Consider the following 13,060-nt stretch of genomic DNA (forward strand, 5'->3'; position numbering starts at 1 on the left):
TTAGTTATTAAAATATTGTAAAAACATAAACACCAGTCACTATATTTTAAAATAAACCAAAGCAAGAAATCACTTTCGTGGCCTAAAATCACCTTCGTGTATAAAACACCACGAAGGTGATGCCACGAACGTGACGAAAATTTTAGTTTTTTATGAATTATCCTTAAATTTGAATTTAACGGTTCAAGTTGAATACTACACAAATAAGTCTAACATGTTAAGTTTTCAATGGCAAAGTTTCAATTAAATTGTTTAAATTTTAGAGGTAGAAAATATTGTTCAAGCAAGCGACGGTATGTCTATGGATAATCACAAAAAGTTACGTATTTTTTTCGCGGAGCGACGATCGACCTATCTCACCTCCCCAATGGTCGAAGCGCGACTTACGTTAACCGAATAGAACGCTGTGATTGGTTGCTGGTGTTCGGTTTAACGGCAATCTTGTATTATAACTCAAAATTTTAGGTACCTAAAATCGTGTGACCAACGTATTTCGCTTTCCCAATTCAAAATAATTATAAGAAGATATTTTTTTGACTATTGTGTGGAAAGCATATTTAATTACGATGATTTTAGTATATGCTGCACACAAATTGAATGAAAATTGTGAATGCAGTAACCAAATGTTTCATTGCAACCGAAGGTGTGACACGATGAGAACGCGAAAAATGACCCCGTTTTTTATCGTTTCATGTGATTTTTTCGTATTATTTTTGCTTCTATTACGATAAAATTTATTTTGTATGTAGCTAAATAGATATTTTATCATCTGATTTCAAAGTTATTGTTCTAACTTATACCGTTTATGAACTATTATTGTGTGACCATCAAATTTGAGTGTAAATGAGAAGTACCCAGGCAATCATCCAACGTTACGGCAGTGTGAAAGGGCCGGAATGTTGCTGTTTACTCCAGCTGCAGCTGAAGCGCCGGTAATGGGATGGCCGCGCACGGCCGGCGACGGACAGACCGCAGCCGCAGAATTATCCTTCATTTTCGCGCCATATTTGAACCGTATTTGTCGAATACAGTAGCGGTAAAACCGCCCTTTGGTAGTGTTTTGTGTTCTAAAATATTAATCCAATCCGATTCCATCAAAATAATTGTAAATCACTCACAAATTCACAATAACAGCTCACAATTTTTTTGTTTTTTTTTACCGACTTTCCGACCTCTCTTGTTCCTTTATTTAATTGACAACGTAGTAACGAAAGCCCTTACCCTAGCTTTAGTTTTTTTTTCGGCTAGAAGCAAACAAGTAAAGGAGTCTAAAACATGGTGGACTTGGCAGGCCAATTATTGCCGGCTGCGCCGCACTTGCTATGTACCTAAGCGAATTCAAATTGCATCCTACCTTCCCCCCATTCAAAGGAAAATAGTGAAAATGGAGCAAGAAACTGGGTAACGGAAAAATAGGAAAAGCTCAACGTGCACACTGAAGCAATATTTGCTTATTTAAGCTTTGCCACGCGTAGGTAACCTAAGCGGTTGCTGAAATGCTGATGTTAAATGTTTACCGACGTCGCTTGCAAATTGTTTGCAGATATGGACGCGGACGTTGGAATTACCTCACATCCAACTATACAGCGACTGGTTCCACATACACAGTCATTTTCAAACGATATTTTAGCGCAAGATGCCTTTTATTGAAAAACATCCACATTCCACAACAATCTACTCGTAGTTTAATGAAATACGGACTTGATTGCGGAATCGTTCAATATGTAAAATAGGTGCAATAGTTATGCAAATGAAATTCCACTTACCATCAGCGTAGCGCGTGCGCTCGCCGCACGAGTAGCACCAGGACCTGGCAGCCTGTCGCGAGCGCTCGGGAGCACTCCACGCTGCGGCTTCAGATCCAGCACCAGCACAGCCACCAACACACCACGCGAGGTCTTACAGAAACACTATGCCAACCACTTAACTGCAATATTTTTTTATAATTTAGTAGAAAGTAACGAAAAATTGTCAATTCCTCAACTTGCCACTTGCAAATTGCTTACTTGTAAGTAGTGCCTACCCCCGTTTGACATTTCTTTTTTTTCTTTTAGAGACGGTAAAATGGGATAGGGAACAGATAAAATATTATCGTAGTTAACATGTTTTTTTTAATATCAGGTGATATTCAAGGCTCAAGGTTTAAATTACTGATCCTGAAAATTAAATTGTATTTGTTGTTATGCAAGCACTATGAATCACATTAATCTTGATATCCCGGTTAAAACAAAAAACCTTTCAACATTTAATTTTCCATCGTTTATTATGTAGTTAAATTTTATGTACGCACTAAAAATGGTGTATTAATAAATTAATAACGTGCAATGTGAATGAAAAGGATCCCAAATTAGCAACGTAAAGGGACCAACAAAAGTTAACGAATGCTGATGTTTTTGTGCCTGTAGTGCAGTCACCCGCCCGCGCCACTGTGCGCTTAATTGAAAGCGCCTGCGCTGGTAACTGACTCGGCGAGTTTTATTTCAAATGTTCCGCTCTATTAATTACTTCTCTGTGGCGCTTGTTCGAACATCATAATGAAGCTGGATATCGAAATAATTGCAAGGTCAACGGTCGTTCAACGTAGTGCCATCATATCCATCTTTAGCTTTTCTTTAAATTCGCTTTCAAACTTCATGGTTGCAGGTCAACTTCAACGTTACCTATACGCTGTATTTTCATCCTATTTACATTGTAGGTAGATTCTATGCTCCTATGCTAAATTTCAGCTCAAATAAGTTTGAGAAGTAAGCTGAATTCCGTAAGATTTGATTGCTATCTGAAAGGTGAAGGTATCAAGTCCAAAGTCCACTCAAAAGCTCTATAAAATAATTTTATTTGGCATCCATGCGATTTTCATGAATAGCGTCAATATCGGATATTTCTGCTCTTTTAAAACCTGACACAAAAGCAAGCTTCAGCTTACAAAGCCCTCGTTGTCAGTGTGCTCCGGCGCCGCTGAGGGCGCCACTATCGGGTGGCTGCGGGCAGTGGCCGGGTTTGGCAAAAAGAGAAAACTGTTGAACTAACTACGAGTATGTCACACATTCGAGCCTTTGACTGGCTTCAAAACACCGTCATACCTATACCAGTCTTTTGAATTTGTTGGGCTAAAAACTGCATACAGGTAGGCGTTTAGTCGCACTCTATCACGCCCACTCGAATGCATAAGAAAAGACTTAGGACATATTAACAGACAATGGAACTTAGAATTTAAGCATATTTATTTATTCAGTAAAGCCTGATGAAGCTCGAACCAAACATTGAATAACGTAGTCCATCAAATCCATTAAAGCATGCCTGCAATGTTGGTGAATTGATGCGTGTAGCGAGGAAATTCCGCCTCTCGAACGAATATTCTGCTGTGTGGCTTGCGGCCGGGCGCAGCAACGGGCCTTGCGCCCACAATGTGGAGTTGTTGGCAGAATATTCAATCAACGCTGCCGCACAGCGCTCGCAGAACCTTGCAGTGTCAATCAAACCACTAAATTGATTTAACTTTATAGATTCGTGCGCTGTTGCAGTTACAGGCGCGTTCGCAAGTGCTACGCTACATGCAAAGCTCTTTCGTATGAAATATTTTGATGAAACTTAACAATAATATTGTTTATATTAATACCATAAAAATAAATATAAATAAATCTTTGGACAATTTCACACAGCGCCAGCTAGCCCAAAAGTAAGCAACTTAATATGCTTGTGTTATGGGTGCTAGCTTAACGGATATACACTACTTATATAACTACTTTTTTTTTTAAATACATAAATATTATACATAGTCACACCCAGACCCGTCACAGAAATTAAAATTCATCATTTCAATTTCTGCCCGGCCGGGAATCGAACCCGGGACCTCTCGGCATAGTAGTCCGTTCTGAACCACTACACCAAACGGCCGACAAACCATAATAGGTAATAAAGATATTAGTTTATTTACGTCTCTCATCATCACATTTATGGTTTAGGTACTAGATTTTGCCCAAGGCTTCACCCGCGTGAACTTTCGTATTATTTCAACAAAATCAATTCAGTAGTTTTTGCGTGCAAGAGTAACAAGCATCCAGACATCCAGACATCCAAACTTTCGCATTTATAATATTAGTAGGAAGTAGGATTTATAAAAGACCAGCCCAACCTCGCAGAAGTATTCGCTTCAAAAACTACCAGTGCTCATTACAGTTTCGAAACTCCCTCCTTACTCAACCGAACAAGGAAAAACAATATCTTATTTCAAGTCCATTTTCCCCAATAGGTACATTTTAATAGGCAAGTTTTCAAATTCCTGCGGCGTTATTTCCCGAATTAATCCCGAGTTGATTCAGCCATTAAAGTGATCGGATTAAATCGGGCGCTTTCAAGTAAAAACATTTATAAACTGTTACACGGGAAAACGGTTCCAAAAAATAAAATATTCAGACTAGGTATACTATGTTGAATTTGATTTCGGAGAGCGACATTCATTGTATCGTTTGTGGAATTAAAATATCAACGATTGTTTTAAGCCGTGGATAACGACTCTTGGTATCCAAATGCATAGATTTTTTATATTGAAGCGCGTTAATTATTGTAAAAAATAATATGTAGTAGTACCTACCTATCAATTTTACAGAAAACCGATATCATCATCATCATCATTTCAGTCACATCGCACGGTTGGTAGCGGCCTGCATCCAGCGCCTTCCTGCTACGTTTATCAGGTCGTCGGTCCACCTTGTGGGTGGACGTCCCACGCTGTATTGTGGCTCAAAGACGAACGCCAAGCATACAAACTTGACGAATTTCAGTTGTTTCGTCTAGGAGTTCCTATGGCCACCTCCCGACTCCATCATCAAGACCCTGGACGTCATCAGGACCCTGGACATCATCTAGCACTAAAGTGCTCGAAAAGACAACTTCAACGAACCCCAACTTGATGAGTTTCAGCCGTTTCGTTTAGGAGTTTCTATGGCCACCTCCCGACTCCATCATGAGGGCCATGGTCATCATTTAGCACAAAAGTGCTCGGGAAGACAAATCCAACGAACCCAAACTCGATAAGCTTCCGCCGTTTCGTTTAGGAGTTCCTGTGGCCACCTTCCAGTCCCACCATCAGACCAGCTCGATAGTACCATAATATTGTATTGTTATCTAATTTTCATATAAGCGAAGTTTCATGATGATACAAGAATTAGAAGTGCGTTTAATTCAGATTCTCAGATTTTATTAGGTAGGTACATAGTATTTAAGTAGACCTAATAAAAGCGTGTTATAAATCAAAACTCCCATCAAATAAACAGCTTCATAGAGTTTTAATAGTCCCATTACATACTCGTAGATAGGATGTCGTCAACGACGTCAACCGACATTAAAATAAAGTTTCTAAGACTCTTCGCATTTGATGCTAGGAGCCTACAAAAATTAGTTTCGTTCGTGCTAGCATCTCGAGACTGGTTTTGGTGCGTACGAGAAGACCTACGCCCTATTGATATGTGACGGAACACCGAAACGACTGCTACTTACAGAACGGGAGAAATTCTAATAAAATCGCGATTCAACTACGTACAGTGCCATCTGTGGAAACCGGCCCACAACTTATGAGACGCAGTTTCGCGCTGGGGTTTGGGGTGGCACCACTGGCGTAGGGCCTCGCACGCCTTACTAACGTATGACGGTGGGAGGCAGGGTAGCTCCTATCGCGGCCCGCGCCACTGGTTGCTAGCTCCGGTTTGGTCAATCGTTTATTAGCTAATAAGTTTTTTGGCGCACCGCGCACATCTACCTCCTTACTTAATAAAATAGATAGCAATAAGCAATGTTTATCACAAAAATGTTGCATCTAGTTTATTGATTGATTTAGCACTTACAATACGTTTTATCAGTATGAACATTGGTGTGTAAAATTTTTGGAGGCGCTTGTAGCCTGGTAAGAGTAACTTTTAGCGAATTTTAAAGTTGTAGCAATGTACATTATCTTTGTTATTCACTTGTTATGTATTTATGTCAATAAAGAAATTTTAAAACTAACTGGCGTAGGGGTGTTGGTTTGCGAAGGGGCCCAGGTCTCGAATGAAAATGCTACGCTAAGTACTATGCGTTACTAAAGGGGAAAAACATACCTATTTGTGTTTTTTTATTACATTGTAGTTAAAAGTCGACCTAACAAAAGCGTGTTATAAAATCAAAACTCCCATTAAAATAAACAGCTTCATAGAGTTTTAATAGTCCTACATAGATAGGATGTCGTCAACCGACATTAAAATAAAGTTTCTAAGACTCTTCGCATTTGATGCTAGGAGCCTACAAAAATTAGTTTCGTTCGTGCTAGCATCTCGAGACTGGTTTTGGTGCGTACGAGAAGACCTACGCCCTATTGATATGTGACGGAACACCGAAACGACTGCTACTTACAGAACGGGAGAAATTCTAATAGAATCGCGATTCAACTACGTACAGTGCCATCTGTGGAAACCGGCCCACAACTTATGTGACGCAGTTTCGCGCTGGGGTTTGGGGTGGCACCACTGGCGTAGGGGTGACGATTTACGAAGGCCCAGCTCTCGAATGAAAATGCTACGCTAAGAACTATGCGTTACTAAAAGGGAAAAGATCTTTGTGTTTTTAGAATTAAGCGAACAAGTAAGTATCATACAAAATAACATAATAAATTATAGATTTAAGTTTTCTTTTTGCCAATCGAGGCAGGGGACTGTGTGAGAGCTGTAACCCTGTCGTTGATGACTAGTTGTTTTGATTTTCTTGATACACTACTTTATTTTTCATTAGAAGAAAAATCGAAGCGTTCTTAGAAAACGAATAAAAGACTGCACAAATATATTTTTGTAAATGTGGATGGTTCTTGTTGCTGTTATTCAGGCTCTTCAATGGCTTTGGCTTCCCTGTCCTTATTCTAATGGCTTCAATTTGAAAGACTTTTGTTTTTGAGATCGGCTTTAGAGTAGGCGCACACCGTTGATTTTTCGTCGGCCGATAGTTAAGTCGGGCAGTTGATCAGTATGAGCATGTATGGGAGTGCGCACACTACGCCGATTCGATTTGGCCGATTCTTCATACAATTTAAAATCGAGCACAACTATCGGCCAACTAAAAATCAACGGTGTGCGCCTACTCTTAACCAGACAGCCAGCATATCTAGACTCAAAATCAGGTGAGAGTGCAGTCAAGTTAGGAACTACTTTATTGTCTATGTTGTTGAATAAAAAAAATCAGGTTAGTTAGTACAAAATTCGACGATTCCAGGTCGATGAGAGGGCTCGGAGGGAGAATCCGAGTTTCCGACGAATATTTTTTAACGGCTTTTCGATGTCGTGCTCGCGTGTTTAAAATGTTTACCTGTTACGGAGCGCTTGTTTTTATTCGCTGCAGCGGGCAGTACCAAATTAATAATAACGCTGTTTTTGGTATTTTACACAAAACCGATGTAACTAAATATGATGGACCTAAGACATCTATACTTTATAATAAATCTGTAGAGAGGTCAATTCTGTACATGAAATATATTTTCAAAATAACTATCAGGGGGTGATTAGTGATCGATACTGATGCCAAAAATGCAAACAGTAAAAATTTTGTCTGTCTGTCTGTCTGTCTGTATGTTCCTTATAGAAACAAAAACTACTCGACGGATATTAACGAAACTTGGTACACTTATTCTTCGTACTCCTGGGCAGGTTATAGTATACTTAGGAACGGGAATTAGCGGGAAAATCCTTTTGTATGAAAAATCTAAACCGCTTAAGATAGATGCTTGAAATTTGGCATACAGGTATCTTAGTAAACTTAAAGTTTAGTTTCAACAGGATATTGCAAAATTCCCACGGGAACGGGAGTTAGCGGGAAAAAACATTTGTATGAAAAAATCTAAACCGCGTAAGATAGATGAAGGGGGTAAAACGGGATCCACGAGGCCGCTAGTTAATAATAATTCTTATAATAAGTGGCGGACTTCTTAGCAGAAAAGTGAAGCGTCGTGTTTAGCAGTTTTCTTTTCTTTTCTAATATTTGTGTTTACCCGACCATTATTGTGGATATTATTTAAGGCAAATGAAACAAAACATTACGTGCAACATCACTCTTCAAGTTCTCTCAGTCAGGTCAGGTCAAGGGAATTATCACGCACCTATCATTCATTTATCATCACCCATTAATCATTACCAGAAAGTTTTTTATTACTTGAAACATGACGAATTTACTTTACACTGGCTGTACCTACGAGTACAAACCGCACGAAGCCATAAACTAAACAAAGAAAAGAAAAATTTTGGTTGGTAAAAACATAGTTTGAAATTAGCTATGTACCAATTGAGACTTTATTAGACTTCTGTACGCGTGAGTGGGGTCAACTGAAACGCTGAAAATATCAACGAATGACGGAGTTGTTCTCGCAACTTTGCTGAACACTTACAAACAGGGAAACTCGTCGAAAACAATTAAGAAATCAAACTGGAAAAATGTAAAAAAACAAGCGAAGACTTACAAAAGCCGAAGTTTTTTAAAATTGTTATTTCGAGAAAGTGAAGAAATCACAAATACCTAAGCAAAAGTAAAATTACACCACCAGTGTTGAAACGGCGAATAATGAAAATAAAAATGAGCAGTTCTTGCTTAAGAAATTAAAACAATAGACATGTAAGTAGAGTTGTAGACAATGTCTTAACCGCCTCTGTGGTCTAGTGGTAAGACCACCTGCTTCAGACGCAGAGATCCCGGGTTCGATTCCCAGTGGGTGCAGAATTTTCTGCTGGGTTTGGTTGGTGGTAGGGCTTGTTCTAAGTCCGCCTGGCTAGCTACCACCATCTTACCTAAGTCTGTCGCTATAACAACAATGTTAAAAGCATTGTTGTGTTCTGGCAGTTAGAGGTAAGATAGCCAGTTCCTCCGTGGTTGAGGATTCCGGGTGAAGCTCGCTTCCACCTTAGGCCTGATCATCACTTACCATCAGGTGAGATACAGGCCAAGAGCTTTCTCGTTGTGTATAAAAAAAAATGTTCCTAAATGATCGTAAGAATGTAGGTATCTCAACTCTATGACAACTTTACACAGAATTGGGCTGTGTAAAGAACTAGGAGTCCTAGTAGGGGAGAAAGTTACATCTCAGACCAATCGATCACTTTGAGTCTTTCATCAGCATAATTGAAAAAATCTACTTTCACATCATCATCTGGGTTGAATAACTAACCTAGATTCTAATGGGTGAATTTCAACAAGTGCATATTTTTGCCTAATTTTGGTGGAAATTGTTATTTGTGTATTTTTATTCTTTAAATAAAGATCAAATTTATTGGAAACTTATACTGTTTCTAAAATGATTAAGACATTAAATTTTGTCCAGTAGTTTTTTAAATTTTCCTTACACCAAAATTAAGAGAACACCAAAATTTATATTAAAGCACCAAAATTAGAAAATATGCTGTCAGTCGGTCATATATTAGTGCCAAGCTCAAGAAATGGTTTTAAATTTACCAGCACCGACTCCAAAAATATTAATCATGGTATATTGTCCTAATAAATAAATAACGACGTACTTATTTTCTACTTTTAAGTGATTTTTGGCGTCGGTTTTAATTTTTTGCTAAAATTATTTTTTTTCATGCTTTTTAGTTGATTAGTCCTTGTTATTGTCACTGAAGAGGGACAGTACCTATGTTTAATGTGATTAAGACTATAATTTTCCATTTTGTAATGGAAAATTACAGTCTTAATCACAATCCAAGTGTAAATAATCTTCCTAGCAAAATACAGGCTCCCTACTTTAAATATCGGCAACTAAAAAGTATCAATGTATCATGTGTCAATGTATGTATCAACAAATGAGTATTGAGTATCATCTAACTCCTAACTTATGTTGTTTGACCTTTCATCATCAGCTCATCTTAAATACCTGAAATAATACAACTGTATGTACATACCTACCTAAAATATTTAAAGAATTATCCTCCAACTCCTAAGCGTTAAGGAGTTTTACCTTCCATCATCACCTCATCAACATTAGATGATGACTACTTGAATAACTTTAGAAAACGTATTGCATTCCTACAAAATTTGAGGTTTACTCTCGATTTCCCTAGGANGTATTCATTCTAATTTTTTGTAGTTTTTTTTTGCATCTTCAACAAAAACTGTGCGCCATGTCCATTTGGTAATCTTAGATAATAGATAGATTGTATAATCCAAAAATATACTTTTTCCCTAAGTTCTGTTTTGATCTTCAGCTAAAAAAATACATATTGTAAGAAATTAAGGATGTGGACACTGCACCAAAATTAGAAACGCTTAGTTCTATTATTTTTTGTCGAATTTGTAAAAGAAAATACTCATTAATAATGTTGTCCTCAAAATAGAACCTCTGTATATTTTCGTGTAAAAAAAAATCAAAGTTCTATGTCATAAAAAACATATGATTTTCAGCTACGCCGCTCAAAAAATGTGTTTGGGAAATTGACCCTAATACTATTCAAGATGTCAAAGTGGCTTCTTGCACTCCCCAGACTAGAAAAGCCCTGGAGGCCGTGCATCTTGCTTCCTTCGGTGACTCCGAGTCAACAAATGTGGAGCTGTGGAGCTGGTGGAGAGGGAAATAAGTTCAAAAACATCTTTAACTTAGGACGAACTGGCTGCAGATTTATCGATTTACATATCGGTAGTACACAATTTACACAAAAGTGTGCGGTGGCCATACTCTATGTACCAAGCAGTATACTCCTAAGAGCACGCTCATGTGCGCGGCTTAGAAAAATGTTTCCTTTAAGTTGACCCGACCGGGAGCCGAAGGCAAACTTCGCCGACGTGTCCGACCAACAAACTTCACCGCAACTTCGCAAGAAATTACTCCCTTTTAAGATGTACGGCGAAGTTGTAAAGTTCTTGTGATTGCTGCATCTTAGCAAGAAATTTAGTAGCCCGAAGCAAGATTTTACTCAAACAACTGAGGACAATAAGTAAGCTAATTACTTTAATTTCATTTCCACAGACACCGGCCTGCCTATTTTAAAAGATTAAAAATACTTTAATACCCGTGAGTGAAATAAAATGTCTCTGTTAATTTTTCTGTTAAAACGTTCCGTAGCGTGACGTTAATAAACTGCATATTAATCAGTGGAATGCAGCGGCTCGGAAATATCGGATATTTCAATCCGGAGCGTCGCGCACACTCACCCAGAGGTCTCGTGTTGTCCTCACTACAGAAGGGTACTCACAGAAGCTTTGAACAGTCTCACAAGTAGGTTATTGTAAGAAGCCACGTTTTGGGCTTCGATTTCTTTGTGGAAAAATCGGTCACAAACTTAACAGCACAAAAGTCCCTCGTAGCATTTGCCTGAGCTTGGGTAAAATAATGGGAAGCTGATATATTATTATAATACCTTTTATTTAAACTGAGGATTTACTTCTCTTTCTATGATCTGAGGGATTTACTATTTCTATTTCATCATCATTTTCAGCCATAGGACGTCCACTGCTGAACATTTCTATTTACTAGATCAATATTTTGAAATAAATTTAATAGAAAACAGGACACAGTAAGTCCTTTTATCATACGGAAAGTTAAAAAGTTATTCGCATTATAATGTTGTTGTTCTAACTAAAGTATGTAAAGTGCGCCGCACATTCGGCCCGCGCTTATTATGTTCGACGCGGAGTCATACTTTTGCTGGCGAACTTATAATGCATTCTTTTGTATGCTGCCGATTATATTCTGATACTGAGCCTCAAAGAGACACAATAAACTTAATTTTAAGTAAAAAATAAAATAAAAGTGTGATTTAGTACTTCTGAGGGAAATCATATCATTACACGAATATTCATCATCATCATCATCGTCTCAGCCATAGGCCTCCCCCAATGCTTTCCATGCTGCCCGGTTGGTAGCGGCCTGCGTCCAGCGCTTTCCTGCTACCTTTATGATTAGCAAGCTGAAGTGGCAATGGGCAGGGCATATAGTACGCAGAACTGACGGCCGATGGGGCAGCAAGGTTCTGGAGTGGAGGCCGCGTACCGGGAAACGCAGCGTGGGACGTCCACCCACAAGGTGGACCGACGACACGAATATTCTTTTTAAATAAATATTCATGTTATGTAGGTACCTACAAATGGAAAAATAAACTTTATTTAAAATAACACAAAACCGTATCCTTGCTTTATACAATATCAATAAAATAAGAAAAGTTTTGAGCGCGACTGTCCTCTAGTAACTACAGCGTAATCTGTGCAAAATGTTGCAAAGTTACAGAAAAACCGATGTTTATTCAATATGTTATACCTAGTACCTGAATAGCAAAAGTTTTATGAAAAAGCGTGTACACAATGGCTAGACGTATGTAGCTTGAAAACTACATGGAAATTACTTAGATAATACAGAAAAGAACTAAAAAATGTATGATAATAGTACAAAATATTTCGTTATTATTAAAATTATTTTTGGGTCAAACGCACACAATCCCTCTGTCGCCGTCGCTAATCGGATCCTGTTAGTGTAGAGCTAATCCGTGGCTGCTGCCCGCGGGCCACTAATTAACCTGAGCGATCGCTGCACGCCCACATTAGATAATTTGCTATTAGCGCAGTTCAATTTGTGGACGGCGATAATCCTCCAAGCTTCACGATATGTAGTACAACTATAAACTGCTGGTTACCATTCTAGCAATGTAGTATTTAAAGCTTAAATAAACAAATGATAGCTTTACTTGTATTAAGGCTCCACTTCATAAATATCAAAACAGTCATAATGGGCATGCTACTACTGCTAGCAACAGGGTATAAACCTGGAATCTTTAGAATCGCGCTGACGCACCCTGACCGTCAGCGCTGACAGCCGAAATGAATGACGCGTCACTCAATAACGTATTGATCTGAAAGCGCCGACGATCAGCGTGCGGTCAGCGCGAGTCTAAAACCCGCCTAAAGTTTCAACCACACCAACGCGTGCAGATCGCCATCGCCGGCGCGATCATAGGGAAATAACAGGTCGCGTGAACTGTCATGGGTCAAACGATCGCGCCGGCGATGGCAATCTGCACGCGTTGGTGTGGTTGAAGCATAAGGAGTGCGCTGGGCGGCGATTGGCGAGCGC

Source organism: Ostrinia furnacalis, unplaced genomic scaffold (genome assembly GCF_004193835.3).
Source record: "Ostrinia furnacalis isolate ACB-3 unplaced genomic scaffold, ASM419383v2 OfSCF4804, whole genome shotgun sequence".
Lineage (NCBI taxonomy): Eukaryota > Metazoa > Arthropoda > Insecta > Lepidoptera > Crambidae > Ostrinia > Ostrinia furnacalis.